The sequence below is a fragment of the Stegodyphus dumicola genome, chromosome 5, assembly GCF_044657685.1.
Source record: "Stegodyphus dumicola isolate Sdum_Otavi_A_Nest chromosome 5, ASM4465768v1".
Lineage (NCBI taxonomy): Eukaryota > Metazoa > Arthropoda > Arachnida > Araneae > Eresidae > Stegodyphus > Stegodyphus dumicola.
Window position 1 is genome coordinate 202,075,727 of NC_140772.1, and position 27,916 is coordinate 202,103,642.

At 32.8% G+C, this 27,916-nt stretch overlaps 1 protein-coding gene across 3 annotated transcripts in view; it reads left to right on the plus strand.

Moving 5' to 3' along the window:
* Window positions 1-27,916, plus strand: part of LOC118187679 (cGMP-specific 3',5'-cyclic phosphodiesterase-like) — an 883,923-nt gene that overhangs the window by 340,169 nt on the left and 515,838 nt on the right. The window lies entirely within an intron of this gene.

Sequence of the window (27,916 nt, forward strand, 5' to 3'; positions counted from 1 at the left end):
AATATACAACAGTCAGGACACCGATTACTGGGCACTGGGAAATCCATCACGTTCTGCAGTCGTTCGACATAAAATACGGTTTTAGATTAATGTTTGGTGTGGAATTTATACAACAGGCTGATAGGCCCAATATTTTGCCAGGGTACGTTAACGGCCGCACGTTATTTAGAACTTCTGCAAGACGTAATACCCCAATTTGTTGAGAACCTGCCGCTGATGCAACTGCGGAATGGATGGTTCCAACATGATGGCGCGCCTGTCCACAAGACGTCGCAAGTGAAGCAGTACCTAATGGAGGAATTCAGAAAACGAATCGGGTATGGTGGTTTCGAAGAGCGGCCTCCACGTTCACCCTACCTGACTCCAATCGACTTTTTCCTGTGGGGATATCTCAAACAGCAGGTGTATATGCCCCCCCCACAAAGATTGCAGGATTTTCAACGACATATTACAGATGCCGGTGCAAACTTGCTACTCGTTATGTAACAACGCGTGCCACATGAAGTTCTAACAAAGGTCCACATGTGCATTTCAGCTAATAGAGGAAGTGTGAACATCGAAATTAAAGGTATTTTGTGATAACTTGTTGTTTTCTTATTTCTAAGATCGTTTCGTCATATCACAGTATAGGAAATCGCAAACAAACAAATATGCATTAAAATGTTCTGTTCTTGACATTCATTTCTACGAGGTGACTTTTCGTACTAAATAGACGATGCTCTACAGATTTGTAATTCATTTTTTTTTCCTATCTCGTATCGTTTTCGAGATAGAGAAACTCTGCTGTTTTCCACCAGGTGGTGTTGTAAGCTATGTCATCTAGTAGTGCACAGCCACTTTACTATGCCTAGACACCACTTTTATGACTATAGCTGCAGCCGTTCGGCGGTTAAACGGGTGGTACCGGACTTTAGTGGGCACCCTGTATAGCTTGTGATGTGTTGAAATATATTCTTTATGGATTTAAAACTGGTGAATTAATCCAAGTGAAACATGGAATTGGTGTAAACGCGCATATATTTTGAGTGAGAGAAAACTTTCAGATTAAGAAAAATGTCCTGCTAGTTTTATAACTTTATTCTGATGAATTTCTGGTAAATACATTTTAAATTAATAATTATTATAATATAATTAATTATTTCCTTTTTTGATTTGTCTGTTAAAATTTGTTATAAATAATATTTGCAGTAAATCCATCAATCGTCTTTCCTCTCTGAATACTTTATTTTTCTAAACTAGTCAAATATTTTTATTTTTTTAACTCACGTTTATTATTTTAAAACGATAACAAACATACACAATAATATTTTATTATATTATAAACCCTTCAAACCTTAACTATTATTAATTTGGCCGGCAAACTGTAACAATCAACTAATAAGTGAAATCAAAAGAAATAAATATTATGGACTTTTGATTCGACTTCAGATATCGCTCATCGAGATCAACTGTCGCAAGTGTTTAGGTATGTAGGTATTGATTTTAACAATAGAAAAGTTTCCATCAAAGAATCTTTTTAGGGATTTATTGAAATGCATGATAAAGATGCAGCCTCAATTGAAAATACAAATTTAGAAAAATTAAATTCCTATCAGATTTCAATAACTAACTATAGATCACAATAGTTGGTAATGTTGTGGTAACTCTGCCAGATCACATACCTGGCTTTCAGCAAAGAATTACGGAAAAAAATAATGAAGCACTGTTTGTAAACTGTGATAACTATGCAGTAAATTTAGTAGGAGTTATTGTAGCTTGTAGCTAAGAAAGGTCCAGTCATTAAACCACTTTTTTGAATAATTGGAAACATACATCTCTTTTCCTCGCGTTCAACATTACGATGTGAATTCATTCGCGCTTTAAAGAAAATTGTAAAGCATAAATCCGAAACTAGATGGAGTGTCAGAGCATAAACGGTTAGTGTTTCTGTCGACGGACTGGAAGAATCAGTAGAACTATCGGAAAAATTAGCAGATGACAGTTCTACCGCAAAATGACACCAGAAACGAGCTATTATTTTATTGCAAAATACACTGAGTTTTAATTTCATAACTTAAATATATTTTTGGCATTAACTCTTGCGGAGAACTGATCGTGTGCAGCTCAGATTACAAGATTCTAGAGAGAATTTTAGAGAAGCGTTGTGATGACCTTGAATCATCAGCGACTGAACTTGCAGAAATTTGAGACGAGATCTGTGAAAAAGCAACAGAAAAGGCTGAATCTCTTTGTGAAAAAAATGAGGATTGATACAACAGGTTCGTAGGAAAAGGCGAAAACGAATTTGGAGAATCAGCCAGATGAATTGGCTAGAGATGTTGGCCTTTCTTCAGAAAGTGAAATTTCTCACGCTATGAAAAACATTCCTGATCGTCTGCAGCAGAAACTAAGTAAAAATTTAGATATTTATTGGGCATTGAAAATTTAGTAAAAAACAATAATGTTGATAGCATCCTTGAAAAGAACTGTAAAAATTTTTAATGAATTTTATAATACAAATTTTAATGGAACAGAACTCTTGCGTCGAAATACGTGACTGCAAGATGTTACTCCGCAGTAAGAAAGAAATAAAACCTAGAACTTCATCAGAGCTTTATAATCTCGTATGGAGAAAATGTTTTCTCTGAGAGTCACACTTCAAATACTCCTCACTTTTTTAATATCAACTGCTAGCTGTGAACGTTCGTTCAGCAAACTGAAATTAGTTTTGGCTTGTATGCGATAAACGATGGGACAAGATCGCTTGAGTAACTTAGCATTTTTAAATGTAGAAAAAAAATTTGAAATGATCGACTTTGATGAAGTAATTGGTAATTAGTAATTAATTGTATTAATGGAATATAGTAATATTATATTGTTATTAATAAATAAATCTACTTATATATAAAACATATTATCTTTTTTCACTGTTTAAAAGCTGTTTTAACTGGACCTTTTTGTCTCAGATTTAAAGCCTAACCTGAGCCTGTTATCTCGAAAAACTGTGTACCATTTATCTCGAAAAACTGGATATCATTTTATAGAAACGTAGTATAGTTAGATAGTGACTGTTCCTAATATATTATCGAAGTATTTTAAGGCAGATGCTGCATGTTATTATTATATGCATTATATTCTTATTAAGAGTATGTTCTATATATTATATTACTCTGGGGCGCGAAAAGGGTATCGTGCCCGTGGCGTCAGTTATGTTCGCTACGCCACTGGTGTGATGTGCAATTACTATTTTCTGGCAACTTTGAGAATTATTTGTGATGAAAGGTTTTTCAACAAGTTCCATTTTGGAAGTATGAAAAAGAAAGGAAATCCCAAACATTAAATTGCTCAGAACTTACTTTGCTTTTCCAGAATTCATTGTTTATTCCAATTGTTTGTGTTAAAATTGTTACCCTAAAAGTCTGTTGGCACTCACGATTAAATTTGAAGGTAGTTTGCGGTACATAAGCTTGCAGAATTAAGTACACAGAGCTTCCACCTATGGGGCTATTCAGACCACGCGTCTTGCTCTAGCCCATTTGGCGACAAATTTGGCGAAATGCCATAGACGGATGGAGAACCTTCTGGAACGAATTCTTACCGGTTTAGCCCAGAATGTTCTCGAACACAATCCGAAACTATATAAAGCCTGCTGGTCCGCAGTCAGTTAGTGCCTCGTCTAGCGAGCTGATAGTCAGTCGTTGAGCGAGTGTCTCGAAGTCTAGCGCCGAGTTTGTCGTCGAGTGCATCGAGAGAGTCTTTAGTGTATCGCGAGTTAGTGCATCATCGAGTTTTGTCTTAGAGTATGCTGAGCTCCGGGAACGACTCAACCGAGTCGACAGCTGCACTTTTGTGTATCGTCGAGTGCACCGCGAGTTGTAGCGTGGAGAGTCTCGAGAGTACGTAGAGTTCCTAGAATGACCGAGGAGAGGCGGGAGCTGAACTCTAGTGCTTTGCCGTGAAGCTGTGTTTACCGTGCGTGATAGCCTGATAGCGCGAAGGCTGTATCGCTGATTGTTCCAGCGTGTTTATAGTAGATCTTCGACGACTGTAAAAAGTGACTTTGGAGCTGTCCTGATTAATATTGGCTAAATAAAGTGTGTTTCGATACTTCATCAAGGGTCGTCGTTGTTCACTCCAAATCTACACACCCCGTACGAACGTTAAGGAAGAAAATAACATAACAATATCTTTGCTTTTATTATAGCAAGAAAAATTCGAACAAATATTATATCAAAATTGAATTATATTTTTTCTCGTAATTTAGTCAACTTTCGAAATTTTTCGTTTAACATTTTCCAATGATAACTTTTTAAAATGTACTTACTATTGATATTCTTCATGTATTAAATGAGATTAATTACTGAAGATTAAAATACCGAATGTTCGAAGAGGTCTGTTTCCATCCTCCATCTTTTCGTGTATTCTATACCGAATGTGAGATCACGGATGGCCAACCTTTTTGAGAAGAGTGCCACTCTTAAAAAAAGTTATGCATGCCACTTCCAAATTTTTAAACGTACCGAAAAATATAAAAACATGAAAAAATTTTACTTACAGGCTGCTTATGGGATTTTTAAGCAAATAACACATTTGTTTTTGTATGTCTGAATAGTGGACATTTAGAAAGTAATATAATAAATAAAACAAACGTACAAACAAGGGTTTTATTGTCAATAAACATTTTTATAAGTTCACTCAGTTATGTTATGTATAAAATGAAAAATGAATAATTTGAAAAATTTATTTGTAGATAACTATTTAACAAATCAATACATAATCAATGTGGGTTTTGAATATGTAGTTTTTTTACCAAATCATCTATATTGTAGAGACATTAGGTATTTCGAAGCAGAAAGACGTGAAAAATGAGCAATGGCTTCGCCGAGACTCGAACCTGGACCTCTCAAATACGCACCGAGTTTGCTAACCATTACACCACAAGGCATGCAGAAAGGAGAAACACCTTATAATATTAGGATTAGTTCTTGAACATGCTAACAACATTAGGTGTTTTAGTTGCATATTATTTTTCAAATCTTTTAATTCAATAAATCTTAACGTGCCACTGTTAGAACTCCGCCGTGCCACAGATTGGCCATTCCTGGTGTAGATAATGCTTTTGCTTTCCCTTTGTTTTGAAAATTAGATGTGTTCTTCTAATTCTTTACGATATGAATATTTCATCTGTGAATTATAGTTCAGATTATTCCTAGTCATAGTAAAGCACTGTAACATTATTGTGCTATGGCTGAGAACAATCTGTGGAATATCTTCAACTTCAGTAACGCAGTCTCATATTGGATCTTCTTTTCACATTCACTCAATCATAAGGAATTAATTTAGAAGTCAAACAACAAAAATCAGCGTTATAAAGCGCAAATGAACGAGATAAGGTGTAATGATTAGATAAAAAAGACTGGACAGGAGATAAGTCACTGGCGCCATCTGTTGTCTAAAACCAGAACTAAAACATAATTTCTTTAAAGGCTGAAGGCAAAGATGGATTGGAATTAGGGTCGTTAACTAGAACAGAAAGATTTTGTGAATGTGAAATGCCTCTAGAAAATCCAGTTCACCAATGGAAGATGTTCATTTGCACTTTTGCAGCTAAGGCTGATGGTTCGGTAAAACCATCGAAACTAGTCCTGTGAAAAATTTGAAAATATAACGCTGATTTTTGTTGTTTGACTTCTAAATTAATATTTGTTCGGCGTGTTATTGTATCATAAGGAATATTTATCATATCTTTATATTCGCAAATAATAAATTATTTCGCTGCTGCTGCTACTCCTGTAGAGACATTAGATAATTTCGAAACAGGAGGGATGAAAAATTAGCAAAGCCTTCGCCGGGACTTCAACCACGGGTTTCTCGAATACGCGCTGAGCTTGCTGACCACTACACTACGAAGGCATGCTAAGAAGCCGGGAGAAAAACCTTATGCACCTATTACGGTTATTATCGTAAAGACTCGCTCTGGTATTTTCCATCAGTAAGTCATTGTTTGAAATGTCAAACTGAAACTTCTCTTCATTTTTACTAATAATGTAATCGTAATTTTTCATGTTAAAAAATACTCCATCAAGCTGAAGTGAACATTAAAAGCAAAGGGGAAGCGAAATAAGTTAAATAAACTGAGCTGGGAAAGATAATTATGTATTTTCTTTTTTCAGTTTGCCTTTTTGTCATGACAAAAATCCCTATTTTAAGTAGAGTAGAAAGATGTATATTGAGAAACGACTTCTTTCAGCACTTCCCGATTTTCATTCCCTTTATGTTTGATTGTTTTCATTCCTTTTATGTTTGTTTGCTAATTTTAAACCTGACATTACAGATTTTGCTATTGACAGAAGTTATTTCCATCACACCGTTAAAAAGTTCCACTTTCCAGATAAGAGATATTTTCCCTTTTAAATAAGAGATATTTTTCCTTTATTTAAGCGACATTTTCCCTTTGTTTTTACTATTTATTCTCTTCTCCTTTTCGGAAGATGCGCGTATTTCTCAAATTTTTAACGCTTCAGTTTTCCCCCCTCATTTGCTTACTTACCTTTAATATTTCTCAACTGAAACAATTTCTCATATTATCTGAAATTAATTATATTTAAATTTTTCTTAGTAAATTATTTGTTTCGTTACTGTCTAATTAAACTGAGTTTTAAAATGGTATGCTTCACCAAAAACTAATCTGTTAATTTAGAAGTCAAACAACAAAAATCAGCGTTGTATTTTCAAATTTTCACAGGACTAGTTTCCATGGTTTTACCGAACCATCATCCTCAGCTACAAAAGCGCAAATGAACAGGTGAGAAATAATGATTAAATAAGGTAAGAAAGCTTGGACAGGAGGTAAGCTACTGGCGCCATCTGTTGATGAAACCAGAATTAAAGCATAATTTCTTTAAAGGCTGAAGGCAAAGATGGATTGGAATTAGGGTCGTCAACTAGAACAGAAAGATTTTTTGAATGTGAAATGCCTCTAGAAAGTCCAGATCGTTTTTTGAATAATTTTGGCAGCAGAAAAATTGAAAGTATGATTTTCGGACCAACAATGTTAGGCAACAGAAGACTTCTGTGTTTCCTTTTTTCTAACATATGCCTCATGTTCCTTAACGCGAAATTTTAAGGCTCTCTTAGTTTGGCCAATGTAAATTAAACCACACTGGCAAGGAATCCTGTAAATACCCCAGGAATTGATATCCGGTATGGGGTCCTTGAGTATGGAACTCAGAATTTATATTGATAGGAGAATAAAAGACGCGAAAGTTAAATTTCTGCAAAATACGTGCAACTTTATAGCTAATTGATGAAAGAAAGGAATGACAACAGAATTTTTATAATCTCCTAAAACAAGAGTGTGCCTTTTGTTGTGTTGATATGAGAATTTTTTAACTGCTTAATTAATAATGTTGGGTGAAAAGCCCCTATCAATTAAATAATTTGTTAATTATTTAATAATTTAGTTAATAGTTTAATTAACTAGATTATTAATTTAAATAATTTAGTTCTTCATCAAGGGATATACACAACGTTGAAAATACAACGCTGATTTTTGTTGTTTGACTTCTAAATTAATAATATTTGTTCGGCGTGTTATTGTATCTTAACTAATCTATTGTTATACGTTATTTGTTGTATTATAAGCACTTGGCATATTTCTGTTTCTTTTAAATTTTATTACGTGTAAAATATAGAAATTAAAATGTAATTGAATTTTTAAAATAATTACTCGGTAATTAATTAAAGCATTCTGAAATTTCATTTGTGAACTGATGTGTAAATAAATTCAACAGGGTAAAACCTATGTATAGGCTAACTATCGAAATTCAAAAAATGGAAACAAGATTTTTCACATTTTAGATGTTACTAGATTCAAAAGTGGAAACTCTGCGCAATGTGGTATTATCCCCATTTAATTAACTAAAACCTCTGCCAAAGAGTGCGCTGTCTGAGCGCTAGAAATTATCCATCAAATTGCCTTACTTCCTATTTTAAAATTGTATTAACAATTAAAAACACTGTGACCAATAAAACTATATATATAAGCCCTAGAATATTGTTTGTGACGTCTTTAAGTAAGTATATAACCGTGTATGATGAAATATATCCAAGAACTTAAAGCAATATATTAAAAGCAAATAAATCTAGCATGAGTATTTTGGCTTTAAAATCAAGAAAATAACTCTTTCTCGTGGTTGCTTTGGGAAATTTTGGGGTTTTCTTATAAAGACCCCGTGCTGGTCACTTATCTACATTTTTTTGTCATAGCGAATAATCGAAGTAATATAAAAATCCACCCAAAAGAAACTCAGTGCGTAAACAACAACTTTAATTTCTCCTTTATTTTTTATCTGCAATTTAAAAAATTTTCTGCACGTAATTGAAGTACTACTGTTTTGTGAATGAACGCAGTTGGCTAGAGCGTAGCAGCTAAAAATTCAATTCAGTTGCCTAATCAAATACAAGATGGAATTAATATAACTCTAACCCTCCAGGCGGCAAGGCCGTATATATGCGTTCGAAAATAATGGCTCTCATAGCGGCAAGGCAGCATATATGCGTCCAAATATTTTGGTCCTCATGGCGGCAAGGCAGCATATATACGTAAACTTAAATTTGGCACGAAACGGCAAAGCAGCATATATACGGCCTGTCTCAGAGTGCCCTCCCCTCTCTGCCCTTAATGTAAACTGACAGGTGATAATTTTTCTCTGCGGGAGGTAATTGAGGAGAGGAAACTATCTATTCGTTAGGGGCAAATGGGTTTTATCGTTAGGTTTTGAATAACAGCTCGGAATAAATAGCTCGTTCAAAACTTCCAGCTGTTCTGTGCTTATACCAGCTATAGTAAACTTAAATGTTTATATTCGTAAAGAGAATTTTCATTTTCCAGCCTAATTATTCTCCAAATTTTAGGTGCAGTTTGACAAAATGTAATTGGAATTAAAATTAAAATTGCAAGAAACTGCAACAATATTTTGAAATATGTGATTTCAAATATATTGCAATTGTAATTAACTTCGCGATTACAATTAGAAAGTAAGTACTTTTTAAATGCAACAATAATGTATGTAATTGCATTTTAATTCTTAAGTCTTACAATTACAATGCAATGATAATCGCAAACATTATAATTATATATTCTAATTACAATTACAAAATGTATTGCATCTAATCAAAATTACGGTAATATTAGCTAATTACAACGTAATTTTAACTGCAATTGCAGTAGGTAATTATAACTACGTAATTAGGAAAGTAATTGTCTCTGATAATTAGAATTACTTAACATAGTGAAATTATGATCATAATTGTAATCCTAAGTGTAGTATGCAATTGTAATAAAATTATGCAATTACTAAGTAGTTATAGTTAAAAAGTAGCTGTTTTTTTAATTACAATTACAATTAACGTAATTTCATTTAAATTACAATTACTCTGTATTTGTGAAATCCAATTTCGTATTCAATGCAACTGCAATCATATAATCTAATTACAATTACACTGTCATTGTAACTCCAGTAAGTAATTATAATAATGTAATTAGGATAGCAATTGTTTCTGATAAAAGCAGTTATGTAGCCCAGGAAAATCATGATCTTAATTGCAAATGTAATTGCAGAATGCAATTGAAAACACATAGTAATTTGAATAATATTATGCAATTATCTTGTAATTACAATGTAACAATTTTTAATTACATATACAATTTACTCAAATGCATTTTAATTGTGAAATCTAATTGAATAAACAGTATAACTGTAATTATATAATCTAATAAAAATTACAATGCAATTGTAATGACCTCTTAATTAAAATTGCGCAGCAGATGATTGTAACTATTTAATCAGAAAAACAACTGCCCCTTATAATTTCAGTGACATAGGCTAAGGAAATCGTGATAATATGTGAAAATTACAGTCAATAATATTATATTCGAATTGTTTCTGCATTTTGGATAATGAGTTTTTAAATAATACAACGGGACAATCACCTATAAGAAAAATATTAATATTTTCTGTCATGTCTTCTGAATCATCTTACATATATTGTAGTTTGTGGTACCAGCATAAATAGGAGTTTATTTAAAGGAAATATTTTATATAGACCGAAATGCACATAATGTTAGTAAGCAAATATGTATGTTTATGATCTTCGATATACAGGTGAACTTAAATTACAAGGGAAAGCAAGCAAAGAGTTTATGCCAGTGCAAAGGGATGTTTTTGCAAAGGATTTGTTACGGGACGCTTGTCTTGTTTACATTACACAAGAAATAAATCATAAAAATTACATTTATCCTTTTCTTTTCAGAAAGGAGATCATCAAGGACTAAACTAAGTCTCATAATTTTATCCAACCTATTGCTTTAGCTGGTAAAAAACGATTCTGATCAGCAATCAGTATGCTTAATTGCTGTGTGTATTAGACATTTTATTAAATCCATTTATTATGAATTACCGCCCAGACAGTAAAGCGGTTCGTGATTCTGGTTGCCGTACCGAAGAGCCTGGGTTCGAATCCCGGATAGGGCATGAATGTAATTTGTTCGTCCTCTTCATAAGTGGCAACAGTGGCCCACGTATTAGTTCCCTCCTTAATAACATGACCGGCCTTAATAGTGATCAATGTCTATAAACGGCTACTACCTGCCATTGGAAAAAAAAAAATTACGAATTGGTCTTTTATTCAACATAACACACATTTTCCATAAATAGTTAAAATGCATTATTCAGTTACAAATGAAAGTACTTGCATGAACTATTTTCCATCATTGTTTCACGTAAGAACAAATAAAAGTACAATTTTCTTATGCACCTGTGATTGTCATATTATTTGGATTACGGTAAATACTGCAAAGATGCTTCTGTGGAGGACTTTCTAAGGGAAGCTGGCTCATGTTCACATCACCCGTTAATAAAAGCAGGAAAAGATCTTTATTTAATTGAATGCAACGAAACGTTTAAGAAGAATGATGTACTCATAGAGAACTTTCTAAAATAAAATGATTTGTATTCATGTTACACATAAGCAAATCCACGGAGCTATCTATCTAAACATTTAGATTGTTTGCCAAAATGGGCATCCGATTTGAACTAGTAGTATTCAAAAGACGACTTATTACTCTGCTGAGCGAAAAATCTAATTGCTTTTGAAGTTATATTGTAATTCGAACAAACATTGTATTACAATTATTATTATTATTATTATTTATTTTTTCCCCAATGGCAGATTGGGAACAGTTACAGTGCAACACAGTCCATTAGTCTATACAAGGCCACAAGTTGCAGTCACTTTATTATGGAGGCATCTAATATGTGGGCCACCATCGCCTCCTATGAAAGGACGAACAGTTAAAGCCATGCCTTCTCCGGGATTCGAACCCAGGCTCTTCGTCCCTAACCACTATACCATCTGGGCGGCACAATTACAATTATAACTGCATTAATTGTAGTTTTAACTACAAAGTAACTACAATGAATTACCAGCTTTTCTCAGTCAATAACAGATAGCTTAAACTTTAAAGATAAATGGAAGGTCTTATAATTTGTCGAATGGCAATATTCTAAGAAAGTGTAGGCTCCAGGATGGTCGAAGTTTAACTACAGTCTTACATTTCCAAGATTATTTCTGTTCACCTCATCCATTAATTTTGGAGACAGAATCATGTCTAGAGACATTTTTTTTTCTGAGGGCAGTATTTTATATAATAGAGGAAAAAAAATAATGCGTCTCCCTCAAGGTGCAGGAAACAACGAGTACTGATAAATTTAATTGAAATTACAATTATAATTCTAGTTAATACAAATACAATGTTACTTTAACGGTTAGAATTACATTATAGTTCTAATGGCAAAAATATCAAATGAGTGTTGTAGATTAGTATACTTTTACTTATCACAATATTAAACTTTTAATACCGTTTTATTTTATTTAGCTTATCACAATATTGAGCTTTTTAATACCATCGGTACTGAAAAAATGTTTTACTACTGTCATGAAATGTATATTCGATAATAGTTTCTCATTGATGTTTTTCTTATATATTTTTCTGCATAATTCGTAAATGTTTGCAATGGAAATAATTCTGAGGCTTTTATAATACTTCTAAATTTTCATGAAATAAAGTTCCATTAAGGTTTACTTAAAGGAGACTCTCAGTGCAAGCACTCGAAAAGAAGTTATGCTACATTTACATATAATGAAATGGTTGAATGTACAGTATTTACTTGTAACAGCGGTGCTCAATATATCGCGTTTTCTGAAAGAATGCATATGTTGCCTAAAATCGAATTTAAATCACTATAATCAGAATAATTGGCTAAAGTATTAAATTGTAATTTTTACAGCATCAATCGAATTAGTGGATTTTATTGAAGATAAAAATGTGTTGACATTGACAAGCTATATTAGTTTTTGTACTGTAATGAATGCTAGCTATTAGCTATTGTATATATAATATATACAATAGCTAATAGCTATTGTATATATTATATATACAATAGCTAATAGCTAGCATTCATTATTATGATGAATGTACTATAATGAATGCTACCTAGTAGCTACTCTAGCTAATAGCTAGAGTAAAACTCAAGATATGGTAACATTAAATAAATAAATAAATTAAATTTAAAAAAAGAAGAAGAAGCAGAAAACGAAAGCGAAAGGGACTGAATACATTCGGAAAGAGAAGGCTTACTATGGTGAAACATTAGAAGCGTGTAGACAAAGTGTTAATACTACATGTGAGAAAATACTAAGGATAAATTGAAGTACATCATAGCTACGTTTGGTGCTTTCTATATTATTTGTATCAATATTAATATAAGTACCGAAAAATACTTAAAAAATAGGTATTTTCGAAAATTTAAAGGAACAAAATTGCAGTCTGAAAATTTATAGCAGCGGAACTTTTGAAGTAATTTGATGCCTTCTGAAGGTCGCCATGAACATAACAATTTATAACTGTCAGCTTTTACAACTAGGAATCAGATAAACTCTATTGTTTGGTAAACCGGACTGTCTAGTAATGTTTTCGGTACTGTCTATTTTCCGGGAATGGCGATGTATGCAAGCTTTTTCCTCTTTCTGCCCTAAGAATAAACAGCTCATAGGGGAAGTCTGAAAAATATATAACCCTTTCATATATGTACTCACACCCTGATATTCACAATAGCGTTTTTTTATTTAGATAGCTTTGAGCATGCAAATTCAGTAAAAATCATAAAACAAGTACCATACTTATAACAAAGCAGGTTATCTCAGTAAATGAAAGGAATTAAGTACCGGCGGTGGCAAGATTTTTCCATGGTTTGAAGACTATGTAATTTATTCCTTTCAGAAAACTTTCTCGGAAAGCAAATCATCACTTACGGATAGAAGAATGTTCTAAGAACTACGGGATAAATTTATAATGGAAATAAAAGAATGGAAATCGGAAACTCTTTTCTAGTAATCATTTTACTCCTCGAATGTTGGTTTCAGTATCACCTTTTTAAGGAAATGACACATGAAATGGATTTCAGAAACTGAATCTCGAAATCATCAATAACTATCCAATATTCTGCATTTGTAAATATTTATTTAATTTGCATTTCAACCAAATGTTGAAAACAAAGGGGAAAAAATCTCCTTAAAAAAGGAAAAAAAAAAAAAGATTCCCATTCTTTTACAGTGATATTCCATTAAATTATATCAGAAAATCATATCACTGTTGGATGCAATAAATACTAATTTCAGACATGTTGCCTGTTTATGTCGTTAACTCTCTTTTGCAACTGAACACTGGTAGTTTTGCCTAAGTTTGAATTCCGGCGAATGCGTTCGTTGCTTGGTATTTTGGTGAATTTTAGGTTGAATATACCAAACCAGTTTCCCTGAAAAAGTCATCTGCAAACGCATCCTTTTCCTCAAGCAGGTGCCCATCGCATGCTGCCTGACGAATGTGCAAGAATTTTTCTCCTTTTACACAGCTTTCATAATCACATATTACCCACCAGCGGCCGAGCGGTTAAGACGCTGACTGAACACTGGTAGTTCGGTCCGAGGTTCGAATCCCGCGAACAGGCTGGCTGCATGGTCGTTTTCGTGGTTTTCCCCATGTGTAACGTGTATACGAGCCAGTTTCCCTTAGAAAGTCCTCCACGAAGGCATCCCTCCATTTAGGCAGATAACCCTCGTGTGCTTTGCCTCATAGTACCATACCAATAATACCATAATCACATATTTAATTATTGAACATTTTCAATTTGCAAAAGTATAAGTTATGGAAAACTCAGTGACATATTTATTTAGATTAATAAAAAGATAAAAATTAAATGCGTCATCGGCATCATTTTGTTAGTAATATCATTATATAATATATTGTACTTTTTTTTTTTTTTAGTGTACTGGAGAATTAAAGAAAATTTCTCAAAAGTATCATCATGTTTTCGTAAACTGATATATAGTGTTAAATTATTATATTAAATTTCAGTTTATTATAGCAGAAATCGTAAATAGCTGCATTGTGTATAGCTCTTGCTTCACTGAGCTTTCGGAAGTTAATCTGCGTCCATCCGCATAATCGAGAAGCAGGTCGATTTGTTTCTCAGTGCAATCGCTGTGGGATCTTAATTCTACTGACCGATGTTCTATAAATTTAAAATATTTTGCCCTGCCTAAATTCTGTAGCTCTCTACATTCTAAAACTTTTGCCGTTGTCAAGTGCCAAATTCTTAGAATTTCGCCATCCCTAAATTTTCTTGTTCGATGCCTCTTTAAATTCTAAGAATTTTTCAGCCATTAATCTGCCTCCTGGCCAGACGTGTTTTTCTATGCCACATATGTCACTGAAAAAGGTTGAAAAATCGGAATTTTAAAAGCAAACTTCCTACTTTTCATCAAATAAATTTTATCGATTAGCAGTGCTATGGAAGCATTAAAACATTTATGTAACAAATGCATAAATACTTCAGAAACATTTTTTTTTCTCTCTACTGAAGAAAGGACTGTCTCTGACTACCTGCGAATTTGATTAAGTTTTATCCAAAATCTACGTTAAAGCGTTTCTTTTTGGCCTGATATTAAATTTTACATTAGCATGTTCCTGTCCCTGCTTGATGTTGACAAGATTTATTCAAAACTTACTGTTCTTATTTTTTATTTTAAAACAAACAATTTAAATGGAAATCCTCAGCTTGCTTTTATTTATTTAAATAATAACATTTGATAATGTGAATTGAGATCTCTAAGTAATTTGCGTATTTGAACCCAAAAAAATGTTAAACACCAATTTTGAAGATTTTGTTTTGGTTTGCTTTATTTTTCCTTCAAAGCACGCTAGAGCTATCTGCCTAAGGGGAGGAATGCCTCCGTGGAGGACATTCTAAGAAAAACTTACTCGCGCTCACATTATGCACAGAGAAAACCACGAAAATTCCACTTTGAAAGGTAAAAGTGTCTAATTTTTTAGAGCGAGATTTTCCTAACAATGAATTTTAGCAATTTAATACAAGTGCTATATTTAATTAAGAATTAAAACAATGTTCTTTTGTGATTTACGTAAGGTAACTCTTTCTGTCAAAAATAATCATATGAAAATGCACCGAATTTCAGTACCATGTAATTTAGTTCGGAAACTAAGAGGTATCTGTGACATCTTGTCTATATGTAGAAAATTTTTAATAAGGTTATTATGACTGAAATTGTTTCAAAATATTCAATATTTCATAACTTCTATCAACCAATAAATGCGATAAAGGTAAACTCCCCTTTTATAAATATGAAACAAGATAAACGAAATAAATTTGTGGTAAAATGAATTACAAACATTATGTCGAAATGACTGACACTGAGCATGTGTTTGTTATTTTAATAGTAATTTAATTATCAATTACATGTAGCTTTCAATAGGAATTAGGTATTTTAAGCCTCTTATAAATTTTTTCTTAGCGTTAAATCTCGATAACATGAATCAAAAGCAGAAAATTAGTTAAACTACACTGTCTCACTAGTCGTAAGATTATATTACTGAAATATGCATATAAAAACAAATTAACATTCTATTAACGTACATTAAAATACCGAAACGCAATAAAAATCAATAACATTTATACTTAAAAAGCAACAAAGCCGGGCTCATGTGAATCACTAGAAGAGGCGCCAAATTGGCTATACGAATTCGAAAATTACTTTGATTATTAGGGGAAATAGGCTTCGTCAAACTTAAATCAATAAAACAAACCAAAAAAATTGCAAGAAAACCTGGAAATTAATGCAATATGCATTTCAGTGTTATTTCTTATTTATCAAAAACGAATTTTTTAACGTTTTCATTTGAAAATTATAAATAATTGGCTACATTATTTCTCTGAATTTATAAAATTACGATTAAAAATACTTTAAGAATTATGGTATAATTATGCTATAAGATTTATGACATTTTGATTTAATACAATTACTTTTGCTTAATACAAGTGTAGCTATTTTTATATTTATATGGACGCGCATTGACCTTTCTGCCTCAGGTGAAAAAATATCTTGGCACGGCTCTGATAAGCAATTAAGATTAGAAATATGCTCAAAATTAGTAACAAGGCAATACAAAACTTCCTTTTCTGTTTTAGATTTCCAGAAAAAAATATCTTTTTTCGTCTAACCAAAGCATGGACACAAAACGTGTTCTTTCCTCCGTAAGGGCAAAAGCAGCCCATCTGCTTAATCGCCTCTAGGCGGTAATCAAAGGACAGTAGGAAACCATCACTTAAGTGAAACGACTTGTTGATCGCCCTACAAGGAGGGGGGAAGAAAATCTAACAAAGGCCGTTTTCAGGACAATTTTGGTTCACTCTAAATGAAAAAAAAATTGTAAACATGGTTAATTTTTACTGCAGTTTTCGAGGCGTAAATAGATTTGAATGCGAGCCGCCCGGTGGGCTAAATTAAAATATTCAAATTCACCTCTTATTTATTAATAGATAGTAACGTGCAATCTCAGACAGCCTTAGTTGAGAAGATAGCTTCTCAGACAGCCCCGGTTTCTTTTTAATTCTTTGAAACAAGAAGTAAGTTTTATTGATCCTAAGTTACAGTAGAGAATCTAAGCTAATGAAGCATCATGCTTGTTTAACTCAAATGTCCATGAACTTGGGCGATGTTGTGGAAGGCAAGAAGAACAAGAAACGAAAAAATATTAGTAAGTTAAGCGTCATTGTCAAACTATGTTGTCTTCATTCCCAGACTTCGAGATAAGGATCGTCAGCAATAATGTGGTTCCCTCTTGCTAGATTGTAAAGCGGTAGGAAATAAAAAAGAATAAAAATAACAGAATTCTAGCTCTTACTGAATTTTGTTGTTTAAATGGTTATATATCTGAAATCTGGAGAAGCATCTGATATTTATTTCTGTTTTACTTTGAAAAACCTAAGACAGTTTTATTTAATATTAGACAATACACTACAATCTTAGAGAGGTTTAGAGTTTTAGAACTTTATTGATTACCAAGGCGATTAAACAGTGGTCGCTGTTCTTCAGGCACAAAATATTTTTGTGAATATATGAGTCAACATCCATTTTATGTGGAGACTTAAGCGGAGTAAACTAAAAATTGATGTACTGCCTCCTTTTGTAGCAAATAGTAGTGAAATGTAAAAGCAAAAATATTAAAATTTCGAAATTTTGAAAGCGTTTTTCCGTAATTTTGAAAGCGCTTGGAAGTAGTGGATAAAAATTAGTATAATGAAATAGAGAAGATCCACTTTTGTGAATGTGAAATGCTTCAAGAAAATTCAGTTCACCAAATAAAATATTTAATGTTTTCACGTTTCGTTTCTGTTTTCCTCAACAGATGGCGCTATGTTAGTTTCCGTTTCGCCCTTGATTTCCACATGAAATGGCTGTCGCTCCTCCCATGCTTATGCAAAGCACTCCCCCCTAAAGAAAAGGATCTTTAAGTCTTATCACCTTTGAAACTGATAGAGTTTTAATCAAGTTATGTACCTGTCTAAGGTTGCATATTTGCCTAATTTTTTACTTTGACGTGTTTCTCTGCATATTATAATTTATCTCTACATATAATAAAAGAAAGAGTCCGTCTGTGTGTCAGTGTGTGCGTCTTTCGTTTGCACTGTGCGTAAGCTAATAGACCCACGGCTACGAAATTTGGTACATAGGTGCATCTAGACAAGAACCAGTGCACCTGGAAGCGATTTTTTCGAAATTCGAAATAGAATTTCTTTTATTTTATGTTTTATGACGAAATCGCGTCATTTTGAGACATAAAGGGCTATAGGAAAGCGAGATTTTACTCTACACACTCCATTTTTACATCGTCATGAAACGTAGGCACTTAGCTATTTTAGAACTTAAAATAAATTTCGTGTTTCAATAAATCAATTAAATACGAATTTATTTAACAAAGGGAGTTTAACACCTTTTCAATGGGATTTTTTTCTAAAAAAGTTTATTTTTAAAAATGTACAGTTTATGTTTCTTTGATTTTTGGACACGCTAAACTTTTATCCTTGCGACTGCTTTTACAAAAAGAATTTTGAAAAAATTATAATATTTTGTATTTTTTAAAAAAATTTTAAATGAAGCTTCCGAGTACACTTCTCACATCTCACATCTTTAAAAATGTAACAACACAACACATCTTTAAAAATTAACAATTTTCCTTTCTTATTGTTGTTGATAGATTTTTGATGAAATCGCATCATATTGAATAGTTTCATTCTTTTAGAAATATGGGTTTGGCAACAATTTTTCATCGCATTTCTTATGTCACTGTTTTTAAGAGATTGGCATATTTCATTGTCTTTTTTTATTAATATTTAAATATTAGTATATAATACATTTTTATTAATTTTTTTTTGATAAAGTTGTTCTGCAGAGTAAAATTCTGCGCGGAATGTGGCACAGCTTTAGTATAGCCCACCTGGAATTTTAAACAAAAAAATTAGCGCCAAGAGCGGCGATAAATGATATGATCTGATAACCCAAAACGCAATATAAACAAGAGGATGGAATTACGGTTACAGCTAATTTAGTAGTCAGTTACATTTATTCAATTTCAATACAAATTACCGACATATCCGTTTACTCAAAGTTTAATGCACGTGCCCTGTATTCTTACTTTTCCGGTATAGATTTCTCTTAAAATTTGTCTCACGCTGCGTAGCAGGAGGAAATACAACATTTTAAATTAGAATTCTACTAAAATTAATATCTTAAATACACAATTCGTAACACTGTTATTGGCGATTGTTTAACGCTCAGATACCGTGAATACTATTTTGTATATATATTTTTGGCTACTTGAGGTGATATTTTTGCGTTTAGTTATTGCTTGCTCTAAAACTGCTGTTAGTGATGTTGTAATTAAATATCAGGAGATTATAAAGGAAAATTTAAGGTGGGAGTTTTCAAACAAGCGTAAAATTTTGGAAACAGATATTTTATGTATGAATTAACAATAGAGTATGAACTTCTTAGAGGATTTTTGATGGATTGTCGATTATTGAAGGATAACGTTTTCTGTGAAAAATGTAAGATACCATGCTGGTTAGTTAGTCAGAAAAAGTCATCGAATGGTAGTATTTGCAAGAAATGTACGGCTGAGAAATCAATTAGGCTAGGATCTTGATTCGCCTGTAGTAAACTCAATTTTTCTAGATTTTTTTTTTTTTTTTTTTTTCCCCAACGCGAATCAATGGAGTTGCTTATGCGCGAATTTCTGCAACTCTCCGATTTCTTTTAAGTGAAGGCAGATTTCTTAGTATATGAGCAATGCAGAGTTTATTCAATTTCTGATTTTTAAGTAAAAAGAGATCGCTATATACATGGGCAAAGCCAATGCAGTGCCGAGGTTGCGCGCGGTGCCTAGTTTGTGCAATTCTAGGATGTTTTTTAAGTGAAAATAGATCGATGTGTACATGGGCAGAGCCAATGTAGTGCGCAATGCCAAGGTTGTGCGCGATGAATAGTTTGTGCAATTCTAAGAAGTTTTTTTAAGTGGAAATAGATCGATGTGTACACGTGCAGAGCCAATGTAGTGCGCAATGCCGAGGTTGTAGGCGGTGCCTAGTTTGTGCAGTTCTAGGATGTTTTTAAGTGAAAATAGATCGATGTGTACATGGGCAGAGCTAATGTAGTGCGCAATGCCAAGGTTGTGCGCGGTGCCTAGATTGTGCAATTCTAGGATGTTTTTTTTTATGTGAAAATAGATCGATGTGTACATGGGCAAAGCCAATGTAGTGCGCGGTGCCTAGTTTGTGCAATTCTAGGATGATTTTTTAAGTGGAAATAGATCGATGTGTACATGGGCATAGCCAATGTAGTGCGCAATGCCGAGGTTGTAGGCGGTGCCTAGTTTGTTCAGTTCTAGGATGTGTTTTAAGTGAAAATAGATCGATGTGTACATGGGCAGAGCCAATGTAGTGCGCAATGCCAAGGTTGTGCGCGATGCCTAGTTTGTGCAATTCTAGGAAGTTTTTTTAAGTGGAAATAGATCGATGTGTACACGTGCAGAGCCAATGTAGTGCGCAATGCCGAGGTTGTAGGCGGTGCCTAGTTTGTGCAGTTCTAGGATGTTTTTAAGTGAAAATAGATCGATGTGTACATGGGCAGAGCTAATGTAGTGCGCAATGCCAAGGTTGTGCGCGGTGCCTAGATTGTGCAATTCTAGGATGTTTTTTTTATGTGAAAATAGATCGATGTGTACATGGGCAAAGCCAATGTAGTGCGCGGTGCCTAGTTTGTGCAATTCTAGGATGATTTTTTAAGTGGAAATAGATCGATGTGTACATGGGCAGAGCCAATGTAGTGCGCAATGCCGAGGTTGTGCGCGGTGCCTAATTTGTGCAGTTCTAGGATGTTTTTTAAGTGAAAATAGATCGATGTGTACATGGGCAGAGCCAATGTAGTGCGCAATGCCGAGGTTGTGCGCGGTGCGTAGTTTGGCAATTTTAGGATGATTTTTAAGTGAAAATAGATCGATGTGTACGTGGGCACAGCCAATGTAGTCATAATAGTCATAATAGTCATAATACAGGGAAGACCCAATCCTCCTAGTCCCACTGGACCATATGACCATAAAGGGTCGACCCCCTCAAGACCACAAAAGGAAAGAAGAAAGAAAAAGAAGATAATTAACCAAAAACAATTGGAGGTTAATTGACGAACTAAAAATAAGGAAGAGACATACAAACAACGAAGCACAGCACGAAACATTTAAAATCCAAAAACAATTAAAAACCCCACGGGCAAACAGAGTGGCGGAAACTCTCAACAAACATTCATTCACATGAATTTTCGGAACAGGCACAGGCGGTCCAAAGCCATCGAGGAATTCCCAATTTAAATAACTTGTAGAAGGTCAAACCGAATTCCCTACAATATTACTTTAATAGCATATTATTTGTATAATCATAATTCTATTTAAACTATTAATTTATTTCAAAAATTTACTTTAATAGTCCTACCACTATCTGAATTCAAATGTATTAATTATCTTTAATAATCATAGAAAAGAAGCTCCAAGACTGCCAATAACCAAAAACCAAAAACCAAACCAAAACCAAAACTGGAAAAATTTAAGATTGCCATGTATCATATTAAAACTTTAGCAATTACTCCATTAAGTACAGAATATAAGAAAAATTTTAAAACTTTAAAATTTCAGAACATTTTAAAATCAAAAACTACAATTTAAAATTTAAGAAAAATATAAAAATTCCATAAAATTTAAAATTTAAAAATCAAAATCCTGAAACTCAAAACCACCATTAATTTCGATAATTTAAATCTGGTAATCCATCAGGATTCTCAACATCTGCAAGGCCATATCTATGCAACAATCAACTGTATCTCCTCGAAATATTATATGCACAAAACATCTACAATGCATTAAATAAAACAATACACAGAAAAATTTCAAAATTTTCGTAGTAAACCTATAAATACTCATAACTGAGAATATAATACATATAATCAAAAGATAAATAAACACAATACTAAACAAATATTCCAAATTCAACTCTATTAGAATTAATCAAATTCATTGCACATTTAGAATATGTTTTTAAGATTTGCAAGTTCCATGACTTATCTCCCAAACATTTCTTTCTCAAATTTTCCAATAAGGAAAAATGATTCAAGAAGTGATCTGCGTTACCAACTTGATGGCAATGACCACACAAGTCTGAATTTTGTAAATTAAATCTCGAGAGGTACGCGGGAAATCTTCCACGTCCAGTTAAAAACTGGTTTAAATCAATATTACTAATTGGTCGCATACCATTTTGAATTTTAATAGACTTCAAAAGACCCACGCACCTCTCTGATCCATTCCATCTAGTATTCCAAATATCATCATAAAAATTTTTCATGTTTCTAATTACATAACTTCTCGAAACAGAAACATATCGTTTGTGTATTTTAAATTTGTATTGTTGTTTTAATTGTGAATTATATTTAAGACATCATTTTTCATTTAAATTGTATTTTTAATTTTTTGGTTTTGATATGTTTATAATGCTTTCCGACTTACGATATATATCGATAGCCCGACGATCTACTCAACAGTAGCAAAACTGTAAACTTTGACCCTAAAAGTAACTTTTACCTCATTATTATAATACGCAGTGTTTGCAATCGTAATCGCACTTGATAATATGAGTTCTTTGATAATACAGTGTCTTACAAAAGTGATGGGACACTTGTGCTTTACAAAAGGAAACTGTAATAAAATAAATTAAAAAAACATGTAAAAGTTTTTTGTGGGTGTGTTTCATACTTAAATTTAGTAACAATTATTACATCACATACATTTTCTCAAAATAATAATTTAATAAAAATACAATTGTTTAGAACGGAGCAAAAAATGGTTCACATAAGTGATGGGACAGCATTAGATACTACTACGTACTATGCAAGAAAAATCGTCTGAAGTAAGCAATAAACATATTTTTTGGGGTTTTTATTTTTACTCAAAAGCAATTGGCAATAATTTATCGCAATCGTCTGCAGTATTTCTCTCCAGTTTGTTTTGGAAATTTTGTGTTTTTTATCTCTGTGCAGCCATGAATGCTAAACGAAAAGAAACTTTGCCTGAAATTCAAAAATTAGTTATTAATTTGCATATTGAACGTGGAAATTCTATTAGAGAAACTGCTTAATCCGTTAACGAGTCATTCCACAGTTTTGAATATCATTAAACGATATAAAAAGAATTATATGACTCAGGATAAAGAAGACCTGGCCGACCATCAAAGCTATCCAATGGACTAAAGCGAATTATCGTTCGAAATATTAAAAAAAAAAAAAAAAAAAAATCCAAGAATGAGTGCTCCCAAAGTTGCTGCTGATTTATAAGCATTATATGAAGTAATTGTTAATCCTGAGACTATTTAAAGAGTAATTCGATTTGCTGGATATCACGGTAGAGCAGCCAGGAAAAAATTCTTCGTGAGTGAAAAGAATAGAAACCTCAGACTGGCTTTCGCAAAATCCAACATAAATAAGAATTCTGATTATTGGAATGAAGTTATATTTGCTGATGAGAGTAAATTTAATATATTTGATTCTAACGGTAGAATCTTGGTGTGGAGGAAACATAGGAAAGAATTTCGCAAACACACCATTTCTTCAAAACAACAATTAAAATCGGTGCTTCAAGAAGAATGGGGTAAAATCACTCCAGAAATCGCAAAAAAATTAGTCGAATCCATCCCAAGAAGATTAAATCATGTTTTAAAAGTAAAAGGAAATCCAACAAAATATTAAAAACTTTTATAAAGTAAAATTTTTGTATAAATATTTGATGGAAAAGTAAGTGTCCCATCACTTATGTGAGCCATTTTTTGCTCCGTTCTAAACAATTGTATTTTTATTAAACTGATATTTTAATATTTTGAGAAAATGTATGTTATGTAGTAATTGTTACTAAATTTAAGTATGAAACACACCCACAAAAATTTTTTACATGTTTTTTTAATTTATTTTACTACAGTTTCCTTTTGTAAAGCACAAGTGTCCCATCACTTTTGTGAGACACTGTATGTGTGTGTGTATGTGAAGCATTGCTTAGTGTTCCTAATTTGTAGTATTTATTTTCTTATAATATTTTCTTTCATTGCGAGAAAAATAAATTTTTTATTTATTTATGTGTAGAATTCTAGTATGCCTGCCTACAGAGAATATAATGTGATTTAGAAATTTAAGAACCTGTTTTTCATTAATGTGAAGTTTAAAATTTTTAGAAAATAATGAAAATTGTCTACTTACTGGTATATAAGGGATTATGCTGTTACGTAGCAAAACGTTAATTTGTAAATATGATAAAATTGATATGTTCCAGAGTATTAATTAAAAAAAACTTTTTTTATTTGTATAAATGCTAAAGCTTAAAAATCTTTGAAAATATGGAAGCTGTATGACATACAAGTATGAGAGACTGCGACGTTCTTTATCGTTGAACTGGTAGAATTCGCTTACTGTATCATGATAATTTTAAATATAAACAATTTATTATACTTATTTTCAGTTACACCTAAGCTCAGAAATGTAAATTTAAAGAATTTGATGTTAATTTACAATAATAAACAATTCATTATTTTTTTTTAAAGAGAAAATACAAATTACGCGTAGCATGGAGAATACATTGTGACGTCACACCAAATTATTTATTAAAGGTGAAATAGCTAAAGGTTTCCGGTATTGTTTTTAAAATTACATCCTTTTAACCTTAATCATTTTTATTAATCATTTCTTAATATTTCTTTCTCTTAAAATCGTGTATAATAGTCATAAACTTATTTCTATTATCCACGATTTCTGGTGAAATCAAGATGGCCACCATTTTTTGAAACACGGAGTTTCGTCGAAAATTTGGATGGCAACCATTTTTCAAAACAACGTATTTCATGTGCTTTGGCGCCAAACCAAATTCGCCAAACTTTGAAGGTGGGCTATATTAAAGCTGTTCCCGGAATGTTTTTTGTTTTTTGAGTTTCTTTCGTGTTATTTTTTGTTTATTTCACTATTTGTAAGATATTGAAAAGTTTTGCATGATTTGCTTTCTTCAACGGAACGTTGGTTAATTTTTTATTAGGATAATCAATATTTGCTTTAAGAGATACAGCTTATTTCATTTAAATTTTTTTTGTCTTGAAAATGTAAGATAAAATATCATTAATTATACTTTGCTTTTCAGAATTTTTTGTTTTTTGTATTCTTTTATGTTACTTATTGCTCATTTCACTGTCTTTAATGTATTGAAAGGTTTTGAGTGATTTTTTTAGGAAACAAAGTTCTTAACCTCCTTTATACCATTTGAGTTCTTAAGATTTTGCAAAGGGAAGTTGGTTAATTTATTTATTAAGATAATTAATATTTGTATTAAGGGATATTGCTTATTTCATTGTAATTTTGTTATACGTAATAACTTTTTTTTATGAAGTTGTTCTGCAGAGTAAAATTCTACGCAGTTTTTAAATTTAACGTTTGCTGTTCCCTTCAGCCATTTTTCCGGTACATTTGAAAGCCAGACAAAGACTGGCAGCGAAGCTGCTAGTATAGTATATTTGTCAGCAAAGCATGTGAAATTTAAATTTGGGATAGGAACAGGAAAAATTCAAAATTGTTTCTCATACTTATCACTAAGTATCTGAGCTCACCAGTTTAAAATTCGAAAGTGTTTAATATATTTGATATATTATCATTTCTGACGTTTTTGAAAAGCACTAGTGTTATTATTTTAACCCTCATTTTCCTTTAAAGTGTACTTGTTCCTATATTATTAGCAAAATTTGGGATGGACACAGGAAAAATTCAAAAATTATTTCATTACTTATCACCAAGGATCTGAGCTCTCCAGTTTAAAATATAAAAGTGTTTAGTATATTTAATATAGCATCATTCCTCAAGTTTTTGAAAATCACTACTGTTATTATTTTAATCCCTATTTTTCTTTAAAGTGTACTTGTTCCTATATAAGTAGCAAAATAATAACATAGAAATCTTAAAGTCAAACAAGCAGCCCAACTTGACATTGTAAACCGTTCAATTTCCTTCTGTATTCTGTTACTGTGCAAACTCTAATGGAACGAGTCTTTGGGAGTATAGTCACGTTTACACCCGGAAAATAAACACCTGTTCGGAGCTTTCGAATTCAACTCAGACAACTTGGGAGCTCTTCAATAACGGGAGTGCATATGAAATAGCTGATATGTAAACAACCATTCATCCTTAAACAAAAGACCAGAGAAAGCGAGGACATAGATAAACGCTTTACATCGGTACTTCGTCGATATGTACTTTTCGCTTGGTAAAGATCCGTCAGTGAAACGTCATTAGCATAAAGCGACACCACTTAAATTCTGGTTTCTTTATAGGCAAGACATAACAAGCTTAAAGACAAAATTTATTCTTACTTATTCGTAGTTTTAGTGAATGGAAAGAGAATGGATAGAGATGAGTATTTAAATTTAAATTAGTTTCTGACGGACAGCAAGCAATGCCGTGATGTTTGGAAAAGATTACGCTCTAGTAAAAGTCTCTTCATTATTACGACCTGTTATTCAAAATTAACTAACTAAAAACAACTTTCGGACTCTGGTTGCTCTGGCGAACTAGCATATTTAACTAAAAATACGATACCTGAAGTTTTGTACAAGCCCATAAAAATATCAAGGAGAAAGATTTATTTTTATGCAAAAAATAAAACAAAGGAGGCAAAATGAAATTTTAAGCTTATAGTCTAGCGCTTCAAAGAGTTTAGATCAAAGAGTTAGGATAGATTAAAGATTCTGCAATGTTAGTCCGTTAAAATTACAAAGAAATTATATATTATTTAAATCTGTAATTTTATCTTCGTATTTTATTTAACACTATAAAGTATTTCTCCCACTTTCTTAGCGTGCCTTCGTGGTGTAATGGTTCTCCACGCTGGGCCGGTATTCCAGAGGTCCGTGGCTCTTTTCCCGGCGAAGGCGGTTGCTAATTTTTCATCTCTCTTGCTTTAAAATAATCCTAATGTCTCTGCAGTGGCGCCCGAACTAAAAAGGATGTGGATGATGACTCTCCACACCCAGGATTCGGCGATTGGGTTCCCTAAAAACCCCAGTCGCTCTTTAAATGGGGGAGCATATAAGGTATTTCCCCCGCCTTCCTAGCGTGCCTTCGTGGTGCATTCGTTCTGCACGCTGGGCCGGTATTCCAGAGGTCCTTGGTTCAATTCCCGGCGAAGGCGGTTGCTAATTTTTCCTCTTGCCTGCGTCCAGAAAATCCTAATGTCTCTGCAACAACAGTTTGAAACTAAATATTTACGATAAGCCGGTTAGTTTAAAAGCTAATCTCAGAAATTCAAGACATGGTATGTAAAGTTATACGTTTACGACGACTTGTTGAAAATAGCTCCACTTCATTAATCACCGAGTGGTTAAAACTGCGGAATGCAGACAATTCGACGCGGGTTCACACCGGGGCAAATGGACCAAATGCTTGGTTTGTAGAGACATTATATTTTTTTTTAAAACAGGTGATGTGAAAAATAAGCAATGCTATCACCGGACTAGAACCTAGGACCTCTCGAATACGTGCCGAGTATGCTGACCATTACACAACGAAGACATGCGAAGAGAAATACCTCGTTATATAACTTGCGAAATTCTAACAGCACGACTTAAGTGACAGAAACTCTCTCCGCTAAGATTAAAAAAACCCTCGGCTCATATATTCTAAAAGCTAACTTGCATTCTGGTGAGGAGTAAGGAAGGAAGTTACAGTACAGATCAAACTCATACTAACTGGTTAGTTTCGATCTGTCTAGCAATGCCTCTGAGATCTCTTTCCCGCGAATATTTGGACGTAACTTATAAAGCTGCAAATAAAATTTTCATTAGTTTTCAAGCAAGCAGTGTGGTACAATTAAGCTTTTAAGGAATGAAAACGTGATATT